Raw genomic sequence first — 27,260 nt, forward strand, 5'->3', positions numbered from 1 at the left:
ACAATATGTCGCAAGAAAACAATGTCAGAATCACTGGGATCCGTTGAAGCGTTCCAGAGTTATAACCTCATAAAGGGACAGTGGTCAGAATTGTAAAAATTGGCCTGGTCATTAACGTGCAAACCACCCTTGGGGGTAAAGGAGTTAATGAGCGGTACCATGTGACCACTGAACACAGGAAGAGCTGCGGGCATTGGAGATCATCGGAGAAGCAGGGATGTCCAGAGACCGTGCCGGAAGCAGGTGAGTATGATGTGACAGCCGCCACTCCTGCCGCTCCCCCTCCCTCGCCGACTCCCTGGGACAGTGACTCGAGTATAAGCTGAGAGGGGAACTTTTAGCCTAAAAAATGGGCTGAAAATCTCAGCTTAAACTCGAGTATATACGGTATGTAGCAAAAACAATCTTGTTTTCACACTAGGATCCCTGGCTGTATGAGGGGCAAAGTGAGTATAACGTTTTTATGATTTTTTTTGACACTTTCCTGGACTTAAAATTAATAAAGCAAAATTGCACCTAAGCAAGTCGAATCACAAAAAATTCAGGTTTTGTCGAGTCTGAGTTTGAGAAATTTGAAGAAATTCTATTTGTGCTCAATCAAGTCACGCACCTATAGTGTGATCATGTGGAAAATAAGACTATTTTTGAGGGCAGCACGGTGGCGCAGTGGTTAGCACAGTGGCCTTGCCGCGCTGGAGTCCTGGGTTCAAGCCCCACCAAGGACAACATCTGCAAAGAGTTTGTATGTTCTCTCCGTGTTTGCGTGGGTTTCCTCCCACATTCCAAAGACATACTGATAGGGAATTTAGATTGTGAGCCCCATCGGGGACAGCGATGATAATGTGTGCAACCTGTAAAGCGCTGTGGAATATGTTAGAGCTAAATAAAAATAAAGATTATTATTATTATTTTTGACTGCTATATAACTTCTATACTATATACAGTATTTAGTAGTTTTGGTCGCTGAAAGATACAACAGCTTTTTTTATAAGATAAGATGAGATGTTTCTATCTGACTCCAGCTTCTGGCCCCTTCCCTCAATACAAACTTCAAAGAAAATAAAAATAAAGACAGATGAGCCAGGCATGTTTTGATATTAAATATATGGTTCCTGCTAACAACTTTATAATGGAGTTAAGAAAAAGTACTAGATAGTCAGTTCAGTTTTTTTGCTTCTGAATTGATCGGATTTTTTTGGAATCTTTTTTCTTATAAATATATTTATATGTTGTAGGTGGAATAAAACTGTAATTAATAACACTGGTGCCTCTGCAGGTATGGAGAACCTGTAGCAATAGGAAAACAGATGTCCATACCCATTTTGTAACATATCACATATGTGTAATAATCTTACAATCTAATACAGATACCTAGAGGGAATATGATATATAATGTCTTCACGACATGTACGTCATATGTCATGTTCCTGTCTTTGATGTGTATTTGAACGCTGAGCCCACATCTTTTCCAGCAGATGATGGCTGATATAATCAGCCTTCATGTGCCATAGGCGGAGCAGCTGTTAAGCTATCAAATGCCGCTGTCAATCTTTGACTGCGGTACTTAACACGAAAATAAAAAGCTTTCTTCAGCAGTCCTGTTCCCAATGACAGATGGCTGTGGTACACTGAAAAGGGCACTATGGATCCTATGTTGGCAGCACAAATGCTATTACAATCCTTTGAAGCTCTTGCAGATTACCTTGCTTATGAAAAAGCCTTGGGAAATTAAATGTAAACAATTATGCTAAATATGATACTGGGTTCATCCATACATCCATAACTGGACCAGATTGAATGTTGTCTAAAATCAGTTCTGTAATTGCACACTGACAGTGGAAGAGCCCAGTGGAACACTATAAGTGTCAGTGTTGGTGTGCACAATGTCTTATCTTCCCCACTGATGCCGCTAGCTTGCTAAACGTCCAGGTGCCTCGAGTGGCGGCTGCAGACAGGCAGGAGACAGGCATCAGAGTGTGACAGCACCAATGGGCTCCTCCAAGGTCAATAAGTGAGAACAAACACACATACAGGACTGATTTTAGATGGAGTTCACTCTTTTTGACACAGTGCTGTCAATCAAGAAAAAGTACTAGCTTTAATATGCAAATGAAAAAGGCGCAACAGTGCCCTTAGGCATGAGCTACGCCAAAGGTGCACAAAAGCGCCTTCATTTGCAAATGAAAGAAAAGTCGATTTATTATCAGCAAATATTAAGTTAAACTTAAATTAATTGTTATTTGGGGTGACAGACAGCAGTTAAGTGATGCAAATGTATTCTGGTCTGTTTTAATCTACTCCCATTGACTTCATTTTAGACGCTTGTTGACTGTCACATCGTAATTAGACAGGATGTTCTTTTGACTAACATATCAAAAAGTATGGCAGAACAGACATTATTAACACATGGTAAACCTCATAGAGAGCAATAGTGTCTTATTCTCATAATGCTGCTCTAGCATTTGGCATGATAAATCACACTGTCTGATGACTGCTAGTTTTTTTGCAATGTAACCATCTGCCGAAGTGGTTTTTCAGTGATTTCTTACAGAAAATAATACCATTTTACTTGTATTTATAAATATAGTGTATCGTTAAATACAGTACGTATCGGAATGAGATTCAGAGATAGCAGACGCATAGTAACCACAAGGCTGTGCGGAAAGTGACAAGGCTGTGCAACCTCTTTTCTTGACCTTTTTATGAGAAGTTCCAACACTTATTCAGTCTTTGTTTATTGACTGTTTTGCCTGAACAGTCTAATACTCCAGTTAACTAGATCTTAGTTGTGTGGAAACATAGGCGAAGCAAAGAGAAGCTGAAAATATTGTCTACGGAGCTGTTAAATTTATTGTATGCATAAATTCATTATGCTTTCATCAATTAGCTTCATTGCATAATGCGAGCAATAGCATTCTTCCAAGTTGAATGACATCCAAATTGTACAAGGTCATGTATTTCCAATGCTTAGGTTTACAATAAGTGTTTAAAGTTATTTGACTTTTATGGTTCCTTTCTTTATTTTGTGCATTTGGCAAAAGCTAAAAGCAACCTTATCTATTATGTGGTATGGGTGGGAGTTTAGGATTGTATTCTAACAGTCATATATTTTATATACTACCTCTAAAGGCGCACAACGAAAATTATTTTTTCACTAGTACACATTTACTGAATATTTTATAAGAACTATTTAAATGTTGATGTTACAGCTTTAGATGCAAATGCTTCGGCAAAGTGGCCTCCTGCATTGTCATTGAGTGAATTAGAAGTGCGCTCCACGAAAGGGAAGCCTGTCACCTAACTCATCTAACTCATCTAGTAAATGGATTTATCCATTTTTATGAATGTTCCTTAAGGCCCTGAATGTTAAGGAGAAACACATACTTCTCTGCTCTCTCTACTAATTCTCTGATAACGTTGGTATCCCTTAAGGTCAGGACTACATGATAGGGTTGCCACATGGGGCAACAGCACAATCTAAGTGACTGAAGATGTAACTTCCATCTATTCTCCTTTATGGATTTTTTTTAACCCATCCAGCCAAGGAGAGGTGGGCACCCATGTATGTGGTCCTATATGAAGTCTTCTGTAGATAATTGTCGACTTAACTATCTCTGGAATAACTAATGACTTCAGGAGATATGGCTATGCACCTATGCAGACAAAACTGTAGGTATGGGATGTAGGGGCAATTGAGGTCTGGGCTTGGAGGTTGACTATAAAAAGTAGACCATTTTCTAAATCTGAACAAGTCTTGTAATTACCCACATAGGAATTTCTGCAGTCATAATAATAATAATCTTTATTTTTATATAACTCTAACAAATTCCGCAGCGCTTTACAGTTTTGCACACATTATCATCGCTGTCCCTGTTGGGGCTCACAATCTAAATTCCCTATCAGTATGTCTTTGGAATGTGGGAGGAAACCGGAGTACCCAGAGGAAACCCATGCAAACACGGAGGGAACATATAAACTCTTTGCAGATGTTGTCCAGGGTGGGATTAGAACCCAGGACCCCAGCGCTGCAAGGCTGCAGTGCTAACCACTGCACCACCGTGCCGCCCGTGCAGTCAATTAATTTTAGAAAGAACACAGAAAAAAAGCATTATTGGACATGATTGGATGCATTGAGTCCTTAAAAAGATCCTTTCAGCTCTCTGGGCATGACTATTTTAGAATTCTTTATAAGAATTTTTGTAATATCTGTTCTTATAACTATATGTTGTTCCTCAGTTACTCCTGCAGGAAATGTATTCAGAATGGACAACGGGGTGTGACCAATTGAGGGAGTGTTCGTTCATACTCTGGCACTATCCAATCACAGCTGACAGTGTCGGAATATGCACATCTCCTTGTCAATAGGAAACGTAACTCCCAGTTTAGTAGGAATAACAGAGAAACAGAGCAATGCAGAGATCTTAGAATAGTGTGTAACCCTTTAGTGCCCTGGGTCAGAGTATCTGCATGCTGATTACTTCTATGACTTTGATTTTGCAGCAAGCACCTGTACTTGGCAGTTAGTGGTTAACTTTGTGGCCAAGATCCACTGTGTGATATCACCTATGGGGCTATTTCCCACGACCATATGGTGGTTTTATTTTCTTGTCTGTATTATGGCTGTCTCAGCCCAGCTGTTGATCTTGTGACCCAAACTAACAGTATGTAAGCATATATAATGCTTCTTTAAGGTTACCTATGGATGAGCTAGGACTCAGAGCCGTAATATGGATTACAAAAAATGGATGCCATATGGTCTTGTGAATTACCCCTTAAAGGAAGAGCTGATACAGCAAACAATTGGTTAAAAGAAAGAAATTTGGCTGCTACATATCAAGAGATCCCTTAAGATTTTCTCTCTGTGAGGAAGCATGGCAAGGCATTTCGTGAAGAAATAGGCATTTTAATTTAAATTATATTTAAAGTTGTTGCTTTATAACCAATTTCTTCCCAGGAATGGGAAGGTGAGTAATTTCCCTTTCACATCCCTGTTCTTTTCTCAATGCAAATCTGTTCTCTTCTTGAGTTTTTAAGTATAGCATTTTTCTGCGTCTCACATGGAATATATCGTTTCTCACAGGTTTGTCTGTTCCGTTTATTTCCTGCTTGTGAATTTGTGCTGGTAGCTGTATCCAGGCAACTCCCTGATACCCGTGTAAAGCTAGCGCAGATTCTGCATCTGGGGCCTTTTGCCATTTCCTGGCCAGCTGGCATGGAATACCTAGACGTGCTTTGAATGACCCTGTCCTAAAGGGACTCTATGTGCTTGGTACATCTGCAGGCCCAATAAACAAAGGTCCCTGTGTGTCCTGGCTATTTGATTGCATTCCTTTGTCATCTTCAGTGAAGACTCCTCTATTTTCACACATTAATTTCAGCATCTTAAAGGTTTTCCCCTTGTAGTTATTACCTATTACATGTTCTAAGAAAAACATTTCAAATAGGTGTTAAATCATAGAATACAGATCACTAACAGAGAACTTCACCTTCTACAGTGTGATTATTTCTTATAGGTGATTGCTAATCTGTATTATAAGCAGATGTCCGAGAATATGAAACCACCCAAAAAAAATGTTCTCTAAGAATTACCTGGATTCTTACAAGATATTTCCCACCAGATTTTGTTTTTTTACAATTGGCCAAAAGGTAGCGCGCAGTTAGGTATGAAAAAATAAAAAAATAAAGATATCTAATCGTTACCTGTTACTCACTGGTCGTGGCTCCTGCATGCAGTAAGAGGACCTGTAATTAGTCTGTGCATTTATATGGACCATAAAATATAGCTGTCTGGTCCCGGCCTAATGGTGCGTTTTCAAATAGCTTCAAACTATGGCTACACCTATACTTTATTTAGAAAAGGTTTCCCAAAAGTATTGATCCAACAAAAAGCTTTCATGGTTGCATTGTGTGTGAAAGTCTGTCAGCGTTTCATAGAGCTTTCATGGACAGGTTTTCCTTCTAAGGCACCTTTCACATGTCAGTTTTTTGCCATCAGTTGCAATCTGTCGAATTTTGAAAAAACGGATCCGGCAACTGATGCCGCCAGATCCGTTTTTTTCTCATAGGCTTGTATTTGCGATTGATGGCCTCACGTTTCATCCGTCATTCGCCGGATCCATAAAAAATTGTCTGTCCGGTCCCTGGAGACAAGGGACAAAGTAATGCTTTTTGTGTCCATTGAAAAAAAGGACAGCGACATCCGTCGTTTGCTAGAATGGAAGTCTATAGGCTCCCATCCAATTAGCCAAATCCGCTAGTCTGATCAGTCCAAAAAACAGATCTGTCGCATCAGTTTTTCACAATCTTCAACGGGTCCGTTGATCCGTTGAGCCAGCGGATTATGACTGATAGCAAAAAAAACTGATGTGTGAAAGGGGCCTAAAGGTACCGTCACACTGAACGATATCGCTAGCGATCCGTGATGTTGCAGCGTCCTGGCTAGCGATATCGTTCAGTTTGACACGCAGCAGCGATCAGGATCCTGCTGTGCTGTCGCTGGTCGCTGCAGAAAGTCCAGAACTTTATTTCATCGCTGGACTCCCTGCAGACATCGCTGAATCAGCATGTGTGACGCCGATGCAGCGATGTCTTCACTGGTAACCAGGGTAAACATCGGGTTACTAAGCGCAGGGCCGCGCTTAGTAACCAGATGTTTACCCTGGTTACCAGCGTAAAAGTTAAAAAAAAACAAACGCTACATACTTACCTTCCGCTGTCTGTCCCCGGCGCTGTGCTTCTCTGCACTGGCTGTGAACGCCGGCCAGCCGGAAAGCACAGCGGTGACATCACCGCTCTGCTTTCCGGCCGCTGTGCTCACAGTCAGTGCAGGAAAGCACAGCGCCGGGGACAGACAGCGGAAGGTAAGTATGTAGCGTTTGTTTTTTTTACTTTTACGATGGTAACCAGGGTAAACATCGGGTTACTAAGCGCGGCCCTGCGCTTAGTAACCCGATGTTTACCCTGGTTACCGGCATCGTTGGTCGCTGGAGAGTTGTCTGTGTGACAGCTCTCCAGCGACCAAACAGCGACGCTGCAGCGATCGACATCGTTGTCGGTATCGCTGCAGAGTCGCTGAGTGTGAAGGTACCTTAAGCCGCACTGTTTACCAGATCCCCTGTGGTTTGCCCTGTCCTTCATCTTTTAACCCCTGTATAGGGATCTGGTCTTACACAAGAACCCATCGGCTGGGGCCACAGTGTCAGCTGCTGACCAGTGGAGCAAGCTGAAGGTAGAAAGTCATCACCTATAGTTGATACCAAGAGGTTACATCAAAGACAAAATCAGAAAGCATGGTCAAAAAGCCAAGGTCAGATAAGATGGTAACTCAAGAAGCAGAATAGGAGCCAGGACTAGGACTATAGACCAGGTAAGCGGTATTGATTAACTGGAAGTAGAAACTGATTCTCAGTGGTTTAATTAGCGTTCTGACAGCAGGCAGAAAAACAAACAAAATTTGACCCCAAAGATTCTGCACTGACCAGAGCCACAAGCTCAGGAATAAAACAGGGCTACTGAATAGTCACCCTGCGCTGGCTGATGAATGAAGCAGGAGTAGGGGGAACAGGCACTGTCACAGCTTCAAAGTGTCCATTTATCTATAGGCATATGGTCTGTTGGCATACAGTGGGACATTTTGCCTAATATTTCAGAAAATATAGGAAGTATATATCGCTATAGGAAGTGTATTATGGCACCCAGTTTTATTGACTCCGCAGGCCAAACTGCCAAACAACTATCTAAATCTAAGAAACCTGCTAAGGATGGTAATGGTATTACTGGGAAAAGCAACCTTTACAACCTGAAAATGTTATAAGCACAAAACGCATTTCTTAATGCAGTATAAGTGGAAGAATGCTGTATTATTTGCTGTACATTAGTATATGGTGCAGGTATAAGTGAAAATAATAACATCTTAGTACAGTTGTGACACACAGTAGGGTTAAAGTGCTGCTTGAAATCCGTGCACATTTACACCCATTTTTTCTACCCGTCATATAAAAAATGTGGTGAGCAATGTATTAGATAATTTCATTACCTTGCTTTAAACAGCAGCAGTGGCTCTACTGGTTCCATACATCATTAGCTGGTAATGCCAGTTGTCTAATGATAAAATAGTTTCTTAGGATTCACAGAGGAAAGTGGCTGTAAATTTATGATGCTTCCGTGCTGCCTGCATATATTCCAGCTCATTAGCTTGAGTTACTAGTTTCCTCATCATACACACTGTTCATGGTGGAGTTAATCTAAGTAATTTGTTTTTGAGTCATTCATTTATAAATGAAACTGCATTTCCTTTTTGATGAAATTCAGACTTCTTAATTAACTATATTGTTTACTAATTATGAATTAGATCTGATATAGGTTGTCATAGTAGGAAATTGGGTCATGAAATATACCATAGTAGAACTGGTCATTCTGCTTTCAGCTGTTAATACTATAGCTTTCAATAACGCAAAATCATGGATAATCTATCATCTATCTATCTATCTATCTATCTATCTATCTATCTATCTATCTATCTATCTATCTATCACAATTATCCTGTACTCGCTCCACTGCCATCTTTCTCTTCTATCAGGCGCTGCTCCTCTGCTTTTGTGGACAGTGGTAACTGTTAGCTAGATAATAACACAGCTCACTAATAGACTTTTTAGGATTTTCAAATTATAAAAGTGGTCCAAAAGTTAGCCCTTTTAGGAGACATATGCCTGCCTTTCTAGAGTTTATACATAGGTGGAGTACATGGAAGAAGCCATGGTTTTTGACAAGCAGTGGTCTAAAAATGATCTCTGTTTGCGGAATAGCAAAATGTTTGTTATTTGTTATATGAAGAAGTTAAAGCGTCTTAGCAAGTCAGGCGAAAATTATCCCTATTATTTTTGGATCAGCAAAAGGATTTGTTATTTGCTAAAAAAGGAAACAATGCCTTTTTTTCCTAATCCATCCAAAAATATCCCTTTTAGTAAGGGGAGGTTTGATGTTTTTAATGTAAAGTAACAATATCTTCTTAAAAATCCATGCAAAAAGCATTTCTTTTGTAGGAGCAGTTTTAGACTTATTCACATCGTTCAGAGTAAAGTTCCAAGCAGCAGTACAGTACAGCTATAGAATGCAATGGACAGACAGGAGATGTACAGTGGGTACGGAAAGTATTCAGACCCCTTTACATTTTTACTCTTTGTTTCATTGCAGCCATTTGGTAAATTCAAAAAAGGTCATTTTTTCACATTAATGTACACTCTGACTCCAACTTGACTGAAAAACTGAAATGTACAATTTTTTGCAAATTTAATAAAAAAGAAAAACTGAAATATCACATGATCATAAGTATCTTTGCTCAGACACTCATATTTAAGTCACATGCCGTCCATCTCCTTGTGATCCTCCTTGAGATGATTCTACTCCTTCATTGGAGTCCAGCTGTGTTTAATTAAACTAATAGGACTTGATTCGGAAAGGCACACACCTGTCTATATAAGACCTCACAGCTCACAGTGCATGTCAGACGAAATGAGAATCATGAGGTCAAAGGAACTGGCCAAGGAGCTCAGAGACAGAATTGTAGCAAGTAACAGATCTGGGTAAGGATACAACAGAATTTCTGCAGTTCTCAAGGTTCCTAAGAGCACAGTGGTCTCCATAATCCTTAATTGGAAGAAGTTTGGGACCACCAGAATTCTTCCTAGACCTGGCCGTCCAGCCAAACTGAACAATCATGGAAGAAGAGCCTTGGTGAGAGAGGTAAAGGAGAACCCCAAGATCACTGTGGCTGAGCTTCAGAGATGCAGTAGGCAGATGTGAGAAAGTTCCACAAAGTCAACTATCACTGCAGCCTTCCACCAGTCGGGCTTTTATGACAGAGTGGCACGACGGAAGCCTCTCCTCAGTGCAAGACATATGAAAGCCTGCAAAGAGTTTGCTAAAACACACATGAAGGACTCCCGGAATATGACAAATGAGATTCTCTGGTCTAATGACATGAAAATAGACCTTATTAATGATAATTCTAAGTAGTATGTGTGGAAAAAAACTGCTCATCACTAATCATTGGCTTCAGATTAGTTTAATGAAGATTGACACGGCTCCATTTCTGACTCATTTTTACAAAAGTAAGTTTTCTTACATGCATGGAACACAATCTGTTCCTCTTGGATGTGACTTAGCCAAACGCCTCACTAAATACCCTCACAGAGAGTACATTAGAGGATGGACATAACAGTAAACCCTTGGCAAACTGAGCCATTTCTAGCTACTAGGGTTGAGCGACCTTTACTTTTATAGGATCGGGTCGGGTTTCACGAAACCCGACTTTTTCAAAAGTCGGGTCGAGTGAAATCGGCCGATCCTATAAAAAAGTCGGGGTCGGGGTCGGCCGAAACTCGAAACCCAATGCTGTGCATTGGGTTTCCAATGGTTCCCAGGGTCTGAAGGAGCGGAAACTCTCCTTCAGGCCCTGGGATCCATATTTAAGTGTAAAATAAAGAATTAAAATAAAAAATATCGCTATACTCACCCTCGGACACGCCCTGCTTCTTTCCGGCAGCCTTCCTTCCTAAGAATCAGCGCTTGCAGGACCTTGCGTGACGTCGCGGTGACGTCGCGACTTGTGATTGGTCGCGTGGCCCAATTAGGTATATACTCACCCTCGGACGCGCCCTGCTTCTTTCCTGCAGCCTTCCTTCCTTCGAATCAGCGCTTGCAGGACCTTGCGTGACGTCACGGTGACGTCGCGGCTTGTGATTGGTCGCGCGAGCGGTCACATGGGCGGCCGTGCGACCAATCACAAGCCGCGACGTCACCGCGACGTCACCGCAAGGTCCTCGAAGCGCTGATTCGAAGGAAGGAAGGTTCCCGGTTAGTACCAGGGCGCGTCAGAGGGTAAGTATAGCGATATTTGTTATTTTAATTCTTTATTTTACATTAAATATGGATTCCGATACCGATTTCCGATATTGCAAACATATCGGAAATCGGGATCGGAATTCCGATACCACATTCAGAAGATCGCCCACTTCATGGCCGACCCCACACAGGGGTCGGGTCTGGTTTCATGAAACCTGAATTTGCCAAAAGTCGGCGACTTCTGAAAGTGGCCGACCCGTTTCGCTCAACCCTACTAGCTACTGATTCAATCTGGAAACTCAGAAGTTCATGGAATTGGAGCTCAGAGTATCTGCTAGAGAAAGTACATAGTTCATGTACGATCCTTGTCCAACGAAAGCTGACTGTTCAGTTGTTGCATATCTGATTTGTGAAGTGAACCAGGTTATCATATTAGTAGATTATCTGGTCCATCAGTGTATATATGCTGCAACACCATCAAGTTGACTAGGTGGTTGTTGGCACACAAGCACATGACTTGGAGCATATGTCTGTCTCCTCAACAAATTATCAAGGATAGATACCTCCCAGCGCAATGGAGAAAGTGGAAGAGTAGTAGTCTTAGAAGTAGTTTTGGATAACAATTTTGTTGATGTTGACATTCATCATGTACTATTTGAGAATGTGGCCTGGCTAAAGAAAGATTAGTTTGAGGAGATGAGATAGTAGGACAATATGAGGCTTGCTCTGATTACTGGACAGTTTGCTTTTTCTAAATGAGCAGGTGTGTTTCGGCACTCAGCCTTCATCAGGGAGCCTTACACCATAATAACACCGACGCACATTTTAAAGTGACAATTGCATGCTTATACAAAATATTTTCTCATATGGAGTAGAATTCATAATCTGTGCACAATGGCAAAGCCCCAATGTTCATCCACCACAATATATCATGTTATGCCAAGGCTGAGGTTGAACGCAGAAACACGTGTCTGGGTGGACGCACATCCATAGAGTAGCCCTGTCATACATAATTTCTTGGTAAATCTGACATCCCAGTGTGCATATTTGATGCTCTTATAGTTCAGGTTATATTTATAGAACTAGGCACAACACGATATATTGTGGTGGGTGAACATTGGGGCTTTGCCATTGCACACAGGTTATGTAGTCTACTCTACTTGAGAAAATATTTTGTACAATTATGCAATTTGAAGAACACTCACTTTGTGAGGTAAACAATCACATTTAAATGTCAGGTTTATCGGCTATCTTCTTTCTTCTTTAAAAAAATCATCCTCTTCACAGGAAGAATTGCACAAGAAATGCAAAAAAACTTGTTCATTCATTACTCATCATAAGCAGCAGAACAAGGTGCCAGATCTCTTTGAGAGCGTTACTGATCAGTCATACTGCTGGAACCGCTCCTGTCTCTCTCCTGTCATAAATAGAATCTGTGTATAATCCATACACTGCTTCTTCCATGCTCTATCTTCAGCACTGTAGCAGTACACTACACCTTGTGTGTAATAGCTGCCAATGTTTTAGCCTTTTCTGTCTCTATCTCTAATGCACTCTGAGGTCCCTCTGTAGTCTATAGCATCCTAAAATGACAGCTGCATTCCCTGCATCAGAATTTATAGTGGCTCTAATAGCTTGTCTTTATTGGCTGTACCATGTAATGTGATAACTTAAAGGCCACATCTGCGATAACGTGAGCCCTCACTGGCTGAGATAATCTTTGGTGATGTGTAAAATGACATTGAGTATTTACTTTATGGTGATTCATGGGTGAGCAATATTAATATAATTTACATCCCCATAGTTCTGCCGCTTTCCAGTTATTGTATTGTCTACAGTTCTGCGTTCAATGTTTAATTGAACACTTTTGTTCTGAACTGTATTGTGTTCCATGCGTATTGAGCTGTTTACCCATTGGATGCCACACTAGACTGGATCCTAGATGTGTTGAATGTTCCTTCAGCATTACATCCTTGCTTAATTTCCTAAACTTGAACCTGAGTATTCTCCTGACTATATTTTAATACATGCGTCTCTCATTGTCCCCAACTTCTTAGTTGTAAGCCATCTACTTGAGCCTCAACTGTCTCACTGGCCAGGAAAGGACAAGTCACTGTAAATAGTTAAAGGAATGGAAACCATTAGCGCACTTAGAAGCTGTTAAATTTATCATCAACCTTTTTGTATTAACTTACGGGAAATGGAGCCTGTCACTTGGATTCATGCTGCGTAAAGCGCAGGCATGAATGAGAGTCTGTTTGTACTATTGCAGCCAGGTATGTATGTCTGTGAAATGCTCTAACATTTCAGAGAAAACATAGCTTGTAGGCCAGGGAACACAGGAATAGATATGACTGATCTGTTGCCGCCCCAGGTATGCTTCTTTCTGCCCCGCCCTATTTGATTGATAGGTATTTCCCATGTATTTAGGGAGTGTCCTGTCAATCGTCTGGATCGGAAAGAGACGCAATACAGTGGGCATTGCCAGAGTATTCAGGTCCTCTGCCAGATCTTAAAACTATATTTTCCTTGAAATGTGAGAGTATTTGGCTGCAATTGTATAGGCAGGCAAGGCGCTCCTTCATTATGCCCATGCATTGGGCAGCATTAATCAAGTACCATTTTCTCAATAAATTGGGTTTGCTTCATCTAACCATTTATTAAAAAAAAATGAATTGAAAGCATCAGAAGTCTCAGGGTATGTTTCCACGGTCACTAAACGCTGTGGGTTGGACGCTACATACAGCTGCAGCGTCCAACCTGCAGCAGCCAGATGTTACAGCATAGTGGAGGGGATTTCATGAAATCCCATCTCCACTATGCATGCACGAACGCCTCTGGCTTCCCTGCGGAGATGGACATGCAGCCCGTCTTTCCAGACCGCAGCTTGTCTCCGCAAGATAAATATCACCGTCCAATGTATAGGGCATGGTGATTCCTCCTGGTTCAGTGAACACATGCGGAATCACCAGCGTTCAAAAGCCGGCAGCGCTTTGGACTTAGCGGACATATGCTGCATGCAAAGCGCTGCTGGTTTCAACCCGTGGAAACATACTCTAAAATATAATGCCAGGTCTCCAGGTATCCAGTTATCTCTTCACATAAAATCCATGAAAAATGGCAGCGCTCTGTCTATTAGTCCATCCTGTATCATTTAGGTTCACAATATAATTTATTAATCCATCTATTTATCTCATCTATCTCCCTAATGGTCTATTTTAATTGTTACTTTTATTCTTGTTTTTTTAGAGCACCATTGATTCCATTGTGCCATGTATGAGGAGAGGCTACATACAAAATACATAGAAATTACAATGAACAAACTAATAGTGACAGACAGCTAGAGAGGGAAGAGAGGTCCTGTAGTAAAATCTTTCAGAAGGCCTACTGTGTCATGTGTAATACATAGTGTCTTTCATGGCTAAGTGGCCGTAAGGCCCTTCATACACCTGGATTTTGAGGGCAAGTGATTCCACAAGATCACTTTTAGCTTTAATTCTGATATGAGGGCAATGTGCAGTGGCCAAACCTGAACAAATCATGAATAACTCATATCTAGATGTGTTTTTTTTGTAGAAGCTTAGTAAGTACTTCCAACCAGATAGGGCGTTAATGACAACTGGCACACTCAGCTAATCAGAATTTGGAACTTGGCACATTTCTTTGTATTAATTCAGGTAGGAAATAAAATTCTATATTTGTAATCCAGGGAAGGGAAATATTAACCTCCGCATGGCTGATTATAACCTTTATGAAAGTATATTCCATGGTGACGTGTTTCAATCCAAACAAAATGTAAAATTAATTAATTACTTGAAGGGGTTTTCCCCTTCCTCACCTGTTCTCCCTGTGTGAGGAGTAAATGGATTGGTTTTATCTTACATGGTCGCTGCCACTCTATTACATTTTTATGGAACTGCCAGAGATAGCCAAGTCCCATACACTGAGCCACCCTGCCTCTCTAGTCAATGCTTACGTAGCGAAAAATGCAAAGGAACCCTATTGAAATGATTGGTGAGGGTCAATCTGATTGGGTGGTACATGTCTATATTAGGGGAATCCATATTATAAAGACCATAAAATGTATTTGCGTTGATCTCTGTAGCCAAATTAACATACAGCAGAAAAACATTCAGTTCACATGGGGCTGAAAATGCTCACACTTCATTTTGCAACGTATACAAAACTCTCTAACAATCAGGGCATGTTCAGGATTTCAGATGTCCTGTTTGGTCATACGGCCATCATAATAGGGGTTGGATCACCACCTATAAAACCCGCTATGTGCCAGAATGGAAAGGACCTTGGTATGAGCAATTCCACTTCTCTGGACCCGGCCATCCACAATCTGCAGCTTCCTCTGGCAATGACAGCAGCTTGCCAGGTGTTCAGAGAATTCAAGTACTATTTTCATTTTTTGCAAAATAATTGTCTTTGTTAAACATCCCCTTTAAATGTCATATCGTCTTTTACTGCAATGAAGAAGCGCTACTTTGACCTCTGCATCTTTACACAAAGGAAAGAAAATGTAGCGACGAAAAATGTATTTAACTAAACAAGTAGCGTATGTCTTTCTGTAAGGCTTTTCTTAAGCATCCATGAACAATAAAAATGTGTAAGTTTGCAAATTTGCACATTTCAGCCTATACTAAATTTAGAGTGACATTTCGTTCCCATAAACATTCATCCATAAATTCTATCAAAAACCAGATCTATTTGCAATCATTTTAGAAAAGCAGAAAGAAGCAGAACTTAGTTTGATTCCACATGAATATGTAGATCTGGCACTATAGCTCTTGATTTGTATCTTTTTGACAAGCTGGCATTTTTTCAGCACATAGCTCTGTTTAAAAATAAATGTCATGGCAGCTTAAGGAATGGATCAGGGTGGGAAGCAGAGAGATGGGGTCAGATCAGCTCAAGATCCGGAAGATGCTCTGCATAGCCTGACTATGTCCCCTAGTGGAGAAACTGTGTAAACACCAAAGTAACCTTTGCAACCATAAATTATAGGATATCATTTATCAATATTAGCAGATAGATAGATAGGTAGATAGATAGATTATGCACAAAAAAGTTGACATTATTAGCCCATGTGGCAACGTTTCGGTTCCATCACAGGACCTTTGCACTGCAGCATTTCAGAATTAAACATACTGTATATGGCTGAAGTTGTGCAGCCGCTGTTTGATACAAGCTGCTCATGGATCGGGTTGCATATATCAGCTGTCAGGTTCCCTTTCAACTGAGCTAATCTTTTTTTGACAAGTTATCAAGATGGTGATACATAAGGTTTCGTTTACATGAGCAGAGATAATGGCATAGTCTTTTGTTGCCATGTCCTGTAGTCATCCTTTAGGGTATGTGTACATGTCCGGATTTCTTGCAGAAATTTCCTGAAGAAAACCGGAAATTTTCTGCAAGAAATCCGCATTTTTTTTTGCGTTTTTTTTTCCGTTTTTTTCGCGTTTTTTTTAGCATTCTGCAAGCGTAATTAGCTTGCAGAATGCTAAAGTTTTCCAAGCGATCTGTAGCATCGCTTGGAAAACTGACTGTCAGGTTGGTCACACTTGTCAAACATAGTGTTTGATAAGTGTGACCAACTCTTTACTATAGATGCAGCCTATGCAGCATCAATAGTAAAAGATAGAATGTTTAAAAATAATTAAAAAAATGGTTATACTCACCCTGCAGACAGCCGATCTCCTCGGTGGCGTCCGTTCCTATAGATGGTTTGTGTGTGAAGGACCGTCGATGACGTCGTGGCTTGTGATTGGTCGCATGAGCGGTCACATGAGCAGTCACGCGACCAATCACAAGACCACGACGTCATCGCAGGTCCTTCACACAGACCATCTAAAGGAACGGAACAGGCAGCATGCACCAGAGAGGCGGGAACAATCCTGGGGCCATCAGAGGGTGAGTATATGACTATTTTTTATTTTAATTCTTTTTTTTTTACCAATTATATGGTGCCCAGTCCGTGGAGGAGAGTCCCCTCTCCTCCACCCTGGGTACAAACCGCACATAATCTTCTTACTTCCCGCATGGTGTGCATAGCCCCATGTGTAAAGTATGCAGATCAATGCACTCCTAGGTGTGCGGAATCCCCACAATTCCGCATATTTAATGAACATGTTGCTTTTTTTCCCGCGTTTTTATAGAGAAAAAACGCGAAAAAAACGCGAAAAATCCTGAACGTGTGCACATGGCCTTAGAAAGGATTCAACAGTAATCCATGGACAAAAAAGTCGTGCAGACACAACTTTTTGTTCGGCTGAAAGTAACTTCAGCTGGATCTGTTTTTTTTACATAAATGTCTATGGAAAATGGATTCAGTAATTAGCCATCTGTATTTCATATGAAAAGGGTGTGTTTTTTTGCTCACTGGATCAGTATAAAATGAAAGAAAACCAATGGATTTTTAACAAATTCATTTTTCATCGACTTCAATATTAAAAAAACGGATCCATTTGAATTCAGTTATTTTTAGCTAGACAAAATAGTTGCATCTGCACAGCATTTTTGTAAGCGGTTTACTGCTGGATCCATTTTAATGGATGACATGTGAACATAGCCTTAAACTATGAATGATACGACTGGAACTCAGGACAAGCAATTGTTACAAGTGTTTGTAAAAAGCGAGTATCGTGAACGAAATGGCTTAATCTCAATCTTTACATCGTAACATCAAGCATCATACTCTGTGATCATACAGATAGGTAGTGTAGGTGTCAACAATATTCAATTTCTATAAGTGATACTAATTATTTTGAATACATGAATTCATAAAGAATTGTACAAACATTTTCATTGATACTACAAAAGGAAATTTGAATTGAATTAATGAAGCAATTTTTTTGCTAATTACGAATATGTACTTGCTCCACCTATGAATATGTACTTGCTGCACCTACAAATATGTACTTGCTGCACCTACAAATATGTACTTGCTCCACCTACAAAAATGTACTTGCTCCACCTACAAATATGTACTTGCTCCACGTACGAATATGCAATTGCTGCACCTACAAATATGTACTTGCTCCACCTACGAATATGTAATTGCTGCACCTACAAATATGTACTTGCTCCAACTACAAATATGTACTTGCTGAACCTACACATATGTACTTGCTCCTCTATAAATATGTGCTTGCTTCACTGACAAATATGTACTTGCTCCACCTACAAATATGTACTTGCTCCACCTACAAATATGTACTAGCTGCACCTACGAATATGTACTTGCTCCACCTATGAATATGTACTTGCTGAACCTACAAATATGTACTTACTCCACCTACAAATATGTACTTGCTCCATCTATAAATATGTGCTTGCTTCACCGACAAATATGTACTTGCTTCACGAACAAATATGTACTTGCTTCACCTACGAATATGTAATTGCTGCACCTACAAATATGTACTCGCTCCAACTACAAATATGTACTTGCTGAACCTACACATATGTACTTGCTCCTCTATAAATATGTGCTTGCTTCACTGACAAATATGTACTTGCTCCACCTACAAATATGTACTTGCTCCACCTACAAATATGTACTTGCTCCACCTACAAATATGTACTAGCTGCACCTACGAATATGTACTTGCTCCACCTACGAATATGTACTTGCTGAACCTACAAATATGTACTTGCTCCACCTACAAATATGTAGTTGCTCCATCTATAAATATGTGCTTGCTTCACCGACAAATATGTATTTGCTTCAAGAACAAATATGTACTTGCTTCACCTACAAATATGTACTTGCTGAACCTACAAATATGTACTTGCTCCATCTATAAATATGTACTTGCTTCACCTACAAATATGTACTTGCTCCACCTACAAATATGTACTTTCTCCACCTGCAAATATGTACTTGCTGCACCTACAAATATGTACTTGCTCCACCAATAAATATGTACTTGCTCGATCTATAAATATGTACTTGCTTCACCGACAAATATATGCTTGCTCCACGTATAAATATGTACTTGTTCCATCTACAAATATGTACTTGCTCCACCTATAAATATGTACTTGCTCCACCAATAAATATGTACTTGCTCGATCTATAAATATGTACTTGCTTCACCTACAAATATGTACTTGCTCCACATACAAATATGTGCTTCCTACACCTACAAATATGTACTTGCTGCACCTACGGATATGTACTTGCTGCACCTACGGAGATGTACATTCTCCATCTATGAATATTTACATGCTCCATCTACGAATATGTACTTGCTCCACCTAGGAATATGTACTTGCTGCACCTACAAATATGTACTTGCTCCCCTTACGAATATGTACTTGCTGCACCTACGAATATGTACTTGCTCCACCTACGAATATGTACTTGCTGCACCTACAAATATGTAATTGCTCCACCTACAAATATGTACTTGCTGCACCTACAGATGTATACTTGCTGCACCTACAAATATGTACTTGCTCCACCTACAAATATGTACTTTCTCCACCTGCAAATATGTACTTGCTGCACCTACAAATATGTACTTGCTCCACACATGAATATGTACTTGCTCCACCTAAGAATATGTACTTGCTACACCTCCGAATATGTACTAGCTGCCCCTACAAATATGAACTTGCTCCATCTATGAATATGTACTGGCTCCACCTACAAATATGTACTTGCTCCACCTACAAATATGTACTTGCTCCACCTACAAATATGTACTTGCTGCACCTACGAATAAGTACTTGCTCCACCTACAAATATGAACTTGCTCTATCTATGAATATGTACTTGCTCCACCTACAAATATGTATTTGCTCCACCTACAAGGATGTACTTGCTTCACCTACAAATATGTACTTGCTTCACCTACGAATATGTACTTGCTGCGCCTACGAATATGTACTTGCTGCACCTACGAATATGTACTTGCTGCACCTACAAATATGTACTTGCTTCACCTACAAATATGTACTTGCTCCACCTATGAATATATACTTGCTGCACCTACGAAAATGTACTTGCTTCACCTACAAATATGTACTTGGTGCACCTACGAATATGTACTTGCTCACCTACAAATATGTACTTGCTCCACCTACAAATATGTACTTGCTTCACCTACAAATATGTACTTGCTCCACCTACAAATATGTACTTGCTCAACCTACGAATATGTACTTGCTGCACCTACGAATATGTTCTTGCTCAACCTACGAATATGTCCTTGCTCCACATATGAATATGTGCTTGCTCCACCTATGAATATGTACTTGCTCCACCTATGAATATATACTTGCTCCCCCTATGAATATTTGCTTGCTTCACCTATGAATATGTACTTGCTCCACCTACAAATATGTATTGGCTCCATCTATGAATATGTACTTGCTCCACCTACCACCTATGAATATTTACTTGCTCCACCCACGAATACATACTTGTTTCAGTGCTCCAACTGCTGCTGAGCTATTGCCTTAGATTAGAATATGGTTAGTATTATTTAGGACTTCTTGTTGGTCATATGATTGAATGAGTGAAGTATCTAAGTATCTTGCACATTTACACACATTGAATGAGCTCTTTTGGATACATCATTTAATCACTCAACACATTCACATTATACAATTATCTCGAATGATGAGTCATTAGCGTTACAAATTGACAGATTATCGGTCAGTGTAAAAGGGCTTTTAATCAAGTTAACCTTTGCATACCTGTAATTAAGAAGAAACAATAATTATTGCAAAAACAGAGCACATTTTTTCTGTGTGTTTTTTTGTGCCACAGTGATGTGTTTAAAAAGCGGTGAAAATGTTAGAGACTGAAGCGTAATAATATCCATTATAAGTGCTAGTCTTATATTATTACAATATTACAAAGTTGATTTTTAGACAACAGCATAAGGCAGGAGGAACCTCAAGTCTCAAGATCTGTCACTTATAAATAATTTATCATGGAAGAAATAAGCTTTCAACTGCATTAGCTTCACATAATGATCAAAGCTATCTGAAAATGGTTGATACGCTGGTTACCTAGTAACTTAGGTAATTGTTAGAGTGCACCAACATTTGCTATGATGTTACTGTATTTTGATGAAAAGCTCCTCTTACAAGATTCAACCTCAAGATCTGCACAAAATGTCCATCATTCCATCACTCCGTCATATAAAAAACAGAGGAATGCTTGAGAAGATGTTATTTCCATCATGTTCTTGTCATTTTCTGGGTATAATTCTCATGATGACATCTGACGATGTGCCCTCTGCAAGAAACATATCTGAAACAACGGTTAAATAGACACGCTGTTAATATTACATCCGATTCTTGCGTGTACATGTATGAACTTTGAGTAAATTAGAAAAAAAGTTTGTGCTCTTTCCAATTCTTTTTAACTTCCATCTCTGCCGAACTGCATGTGTTAATATATTCATCCAAGGACTTCATTTTTCTATTTTCTGATTTTTTTTCATTTGGAATAGCTCAAGATTATATCATCATTAGTAGAACAACCCTTGGATGTTCGGGTCCGATGGGTTCAGCTGAACATTTAAATAAAGTTTGGTTTGGGTATGAGAACATATGAGAACAGTACCCAAACTTGAACCTGAACCTGGACCTCATTCAGATGAATGGGGGGCCCGAACATCCGTTGTTTCCATGCAGTCAGCTGCATGACATCGTGGGAAACATTAGCTCGGATCGGCTATAAGATCGCTACTGCAAGTTAGTGCGCTACGGTTCCAATACTGTCAGATGACATTGTGCGAGCCAGCAGCTGTTAAAAATGTTAACTCTGATCACAGGCATTGGATGATGAGAGTACTACTACTACTGATAGCAGCGAGAGAAGGTGAGGCTAATGAAAGTATACATCAGCCGGCACCTGTGCAATAAATAAATACATTTTTTTTAAATGGCATGGGTTCCCCTTTATTTCTGATAACCAATGCAGGTAAGGCTGACAGCTGCGGGCTGCAACCCCCAGCTTTCAGCTTTATATTGGCTGGTTATCAAAAAAAAAGGGGCCCCTATGCCGTAGTTTTGAATAATTTAATTAATTTAAAAAAAAGGAGTGTGGCCGCCTTCATTTTTGACAACAAGCTAAGCAAAAATAAACAGCTAGGGCTGATAGTCTCAGACTTAGAAGGGGCCAAGGATATTAGCCCTCGCCAGCCTAACAATAGCAACCCACAGCCACCCCAGAAAAGGCACAATTCTGGCACTTTGCCTGGCTTTTCCCACTTGCCCTGGTGCATTGGCAACTGGGATGATATTTGTGGGGTTGATTACAGTTTTGTAATGTCAGATGGCATCAAACCAAAGGGTTATTAATGAAGAGGCATCAATAAGATGCCCCCATAACTAACCTCATAGTCATATTGGGTGAAAGAGGGTGAGGAGTTTTTGTCTTTCTTTCAATTAAAGTCCTTTAATTGAAAGAAAACTCAGACTCCTTTATTTTAAATAAAAACTCCCCACCGTCTTTTACACATTTATTTACAAAAATTAAAAGGTAAAAAAATAAAAACAAAAAACAAAGTTAAACTCACCTTTCCACCGATTATCTATTGATGCTCATATCCTGGTGTAAAATACAAAAAATAATAAAACACCATATACTTCACCTGTCTGTCAATAATCTATTAATGCACATAGCCCTCTGTAAAGCAGAAAAAAAAGAAAACAACATATTCTTCACCTGTCCTCTGATAATTCATTGATGCCCATGTCCTACTGTAAAGGTCAAAAAATAATAAAACGCAAAATTCCTCGCCTGTCTGATGATAATCCATCGATGGCCATGTCCCACTGTAAAAAGGCAAAAAAAATAAAATTACATATTCCTCACCTGTCCAAAGAAAATCTATTAATGGTCATGTGACGTCCCATAATGATCCGGATGACTTGGAGAGTGGTCACATCAGTGAGCACACTGACACAGGAGTATGATTACGCTCCTGCAGTGTGTAATGCTGAAGTGAGTAAGGTCACCAGAGTTCATAGCTGATTAACCCCCATCACCTGACCTACGTCACCACTCGCATCGTGGGAAAAATCTGTCATTTGTGCAAATAGTCTCACAAAAAAATGACCGGTGACATTTCACACATTGCTGAAGAGTGACAAAGCTATCATTTCACATGGTCTAGCACTGTCAATCATGGGGAACTGTCTCGGCATGTACAAAAGATGGGGTCCGGCAAAGCAGTGCCACTTTATGCCTTTGCAGTATAGGGATAGAGATCAGGGAGCACAGCTCATTTTACATGGCGTCAGAAAAAACAGCTAGTGTGGAAGATCATTGTTGTTGCAAGAGGAAAGTAGGGTAGGTGGCAGATGCTGCGTCAGTGTGACTGATTAATGTATTAAAAACTCATACATCTCATGCTTCATGGAGTACAAAAGTTTGGATCTATCTCGCTCTTTCTTTTTGTCTCTCTGACCAGAAAAAAATAAAAAAATTCTACACTCTATTCCAAGACAATTGAATCAAATTTTAGGGAAATATTCTCTAAACTCTGGCAAATTCAAATTTCAAACGGCTTGATCATCTCTATTAATAATCATTGATATCCTCAGTGTAGATTTATTTGTATTAAATCTATTAAGCAAAGAAGCAGTGGACCTTGACTTCCTTCAGGATCTTAGCTAAGCAGAGCACCTCAGAGTAGCAATTTTTACCATGTTTCTATTTTTATGTTTACCAGGTTTATCTTCAGTCATGCTTCTGTTTGCTTACCTGTATCTTCTATTAGTTTATCCAAGACCAAACAATTGAGCTTCCGCTTCTATTAAATGGCCTCATGTTTTTAATTGTGTAGCCTTAGTAAGTAAACACATTCTGCAAGGAGACAAGTTGTCAATCGTTATTTCTTTTAGAATCTAATTAATATATATATATATATATAATCACACGTAAGGTTCAACTTTAAAAATATAAAAAAAAAAACATTTTAACTGAACACATATAAATACTAGATGGTGGCCTGATTTTAACAGTATTCTAGAATATGGATGTCCACGTAGTATATTGCACAGCCCACGTAGTATATTGCCCAGCCACGTAGTATACACACAAAGACGGTAACACCCTGGACCTTGTTTTCACCCGGCTCTGCTCAATCTCTTACCTAGATAACTCACCGCTTCCCCTCTCTGACCACAACATTCTCTCCTTAACACTCTCAAATCCTCACTCACCCTAGCACCCTCCTACCTACCATTCAGTCAGAAATCTACATGCTATTAACCCCCATACACTTTCAGACTACCTACACTCATCATTGTCCCCAATCTCTTCTTTTTCCTGTCCTGATCTGGCTGTACATCACTTCAATGACACTCTTAGAAGCACCCTTGACCAAGTAGCTCCCCTCACCCTCAGAATCTCCAAACACAGAGTGAAACAGCCCTGGCTCACATCACAAACCCGATTTCTCAAGCGATGCTCTAGGTGTGCTGAACTCTTATGGAGGAAAACACGCACACCAGAAGACTTCATACACTTCAAATTTATGTTAAGGACCTATAATTCTGCCCTTGACCTTGCCAAACAGACCGACTTCACCACCCTGATCTCACTAGCCAACAACCCCAAGAAACTTTTTGACCTTTCACTCCCTCCTCAGGCCAAAAGCACAAGCCCCTATCACAGACATTTGTGCTGATGACCTGGCCTCCCACTTTATAGAGAAAATAGACAATATCCATCAGGAAATCCGCTCCCAATCACCAAGTTCAGTGACCCCCATTCCTCCCTGCATTTCCCCTGGCTCACTCTCCACATTTGATCCCATCACAGAAGAAGAAGTCTCCAGGCTCCTCTCCTCTTCTCGTCCGACTACATGCACCACCAACCCCATTCCCTCACATCTCCTCCAGTCTCTCTCTCCAGTCGTCACAACTCACCTAACTACAATCTTTAATCTCTCCCTCTCCTCTGGCATTTTCCCCTCCTCCTTCAAACAATCTATCATTACTCCACTACTAAAGAAACCCACCCTCAACCCATCTTGCACAAACAACTACAGACCAGTCTCCAATTTCCCCTTCAAACGCAGCATCAATAGTAAAAAGTTGGTCACACGGGGTTAATAGCTGCGTAACCGGAGTGCGTTACACCGCACTCCGGTAACGCTGGCATTAACCCTGTGTGAGGGTTGACTGGATGACTGGAGGGGAGTATGGAGTGGGCACTGACTGCGGGGAGGAAATAGCGGCCATATTGCCACCAGCTGTGGCCGTCGCTGATTGGTTGTGGCAATGGTCATGGGCGTTTTGCCACGACCAATCTGCGACTTGGACTTCCATGACAGACAGAGGCCGCGACCAATGAATATCCGTGACAGACAGACAGAAGGACAGGAAGACGGAAGTGACCCTTAGACAATTATATAGTAGACAATGTATTTAAATATGTTTCTAAAAATGTCATTTTTTTACCGTTATCTTTTTTTATTGATCCTAATTTGTCTAATATTAAGTTAAATCAGGAAGATATCTAATTAAATAATTGTAATGTTTCATAATCCCAGTCATGTTCCTCCTAATTCTCATTGAATTATGTGTGGATTCAGAACAACTGGCTTGAGCAGAAAGGCTGCTGTGCTCTGCCTTCAGTAGGTCCAAAAAATCTCACTAAGCCCTGCCCATAGAAAAGGGAGCTTGTCTACATCCTGCCACCAGCTGAAAAAGGACCAGATTAAGCGCTTTGTATTCTGCAGCATTAATTGAAAATGTAGCAGACTATCCAAAAGGACAACTACAATGGCATGTAGAAGTTTAGGCATCCCTGATCAAAATTATTGTTATTGTGAACAGCTTAGCAAGTTGAAAATGAAATGATCTCTAAAAGGCCCAAAGTTGAAGATGACACACTTCCTTCTTTTTCTATGCAAAACATATATACAGCTCTGGCAAAAATTAAGAGACCACTGCTAAAAATTCAGTTTGTCTGATTTTTTTTATAGGTATATTTTTGGAGCAAAATGTAAATTGTTCATTTATTCTATAAACTTCTGACGACATGTCTCTGAATTTCCAAGCAATAAATTTTGTATTTTTTTTCTGAAAAATAAAAATGGTCAAAATTAAAAAAAACAAACAGTGCTTTCAGACCTCAAATAATGCAAAGAAAACAAGTTCATATTCATTTAAAACAAGAATACTAATGTTTTAACTCAGGAAGAGTTCAGAAATAAATATTTTGTGGAATAACCATTATTTTTAATCACCACTTTCATGCGTCTTGGCATGCTTTCCACCAGTCTTTCACACTGCTTTTGGAACAAAAATTTAAGCAGTTCTTTGTTTAATGGCTTGTGACTATCCATCATCCTCTTGATTTATATTCCAGAGGTTTTTAATGGGGTTTAGGACTAGAGACTGGGCTGCCCATGACAGGGTTTTGATGTGGTGGTTTCTTAATTTTTGCCAGAGCTGTATATTGTCATTTTTTACAGTTTAAAAAGGAAAATGGGCAGGTACAGGGGTGATTTTGCTCTTCAAGCACTTAGGGACTCTATATATGGAGTCAGCAAACTATTCTAGGAAAATCTGCTCTCCAGTATGCAAATAGCGCTCCATCCTCCCGAGTCTCACCATGTGGCTAAGCAGTGCTGAACAGCCATATATAGGTTATTTCTGCATTTAGCCAAAATTGTGGAACAAATTTTGGGTCCATTTTTATCCATTTCTTAGTGTGAAAAAGAGAAATCTGGGGCTAAAACTATTTTGGTGGTAAAAATGTAATTATTTTTTTCTTCACTCCCCAATGGTATAAAATTCTGTGACCCACCAGTGGTGTCAATATGCTCACTGCACCCCTAGATGAATTCATTGAGAGGTGTAGTTTCTCTGGCTCCTCAGGGGCTCTGTCAATGTAACATGGCACCCCCAAACCAGTCCACTAAAATCTGAACTCCAATATAGCGCTTTTTCCCTTCTGAGTTTTGCACTGTGCCTCAAAAGTAGTTTGTGACCATATATGGGATATCGGCATACTCAGGAGAAATTGTACAACTAATTTGGGGTCCATTTTCTATTGTTACCCTGTGGAAATAAAATAAATTGGGGTAAAATAAAATTTTTGTGGGAAAAATATGATTTGTTTTCTTTTTATGGCTCTACATTATAAACTTCTGTGAAAATCCTGGGGGTTCAAGGTGCTCATCACACATCTAGTTACAATCCATGAGAGGTCTTTTTTCCCAAATGAGGTCACTTGTGGTTTTTATTCACTGTTTAGGCACATGAGGGACTCTACAAATGTGACATGACACCCGCCGGTGATTCCATTAAAGTTTGCATTCCAAAACGTTACTCCTTCATTTCTAAGCCCTGTCATGTGCTCAAACAGTAGTTTTATCTCACATATGGAGTATCTGAGTATTTTTTGAGTGTCTAACAGCCATGAAACA

General features: G+C 40.0%; 1 protein-coding gene across 1 annotated transcript in view; it reads left to right on the top strand.

The window, feature by feature from the left end:
* The window catches only part of GRID1 (glutamate ionotropic receptor delta type subunit 1), a 2,008,846-nt gene that overhangs the window by 367,229 nt on the left and 1,614,357 nt on the right, over nt 1-27,260 (top strand). The window lies entirely within an intron of this gene.

This window comes from Ranitomeya imitator, chromosome 2 (genome assembly GCF_032444005.1).
Source record: "Ranitomeya imitator isolate aRanImi1 chromosome 2, aRanImi1.pri, whole genome shotgun sequence".
Lineage (NCBI taxonomy): Eukaryota > Metazoa > Chordata > Amphibia > Anura > Dendrobatidae > Ranitomeya > Ranitomeya imitator.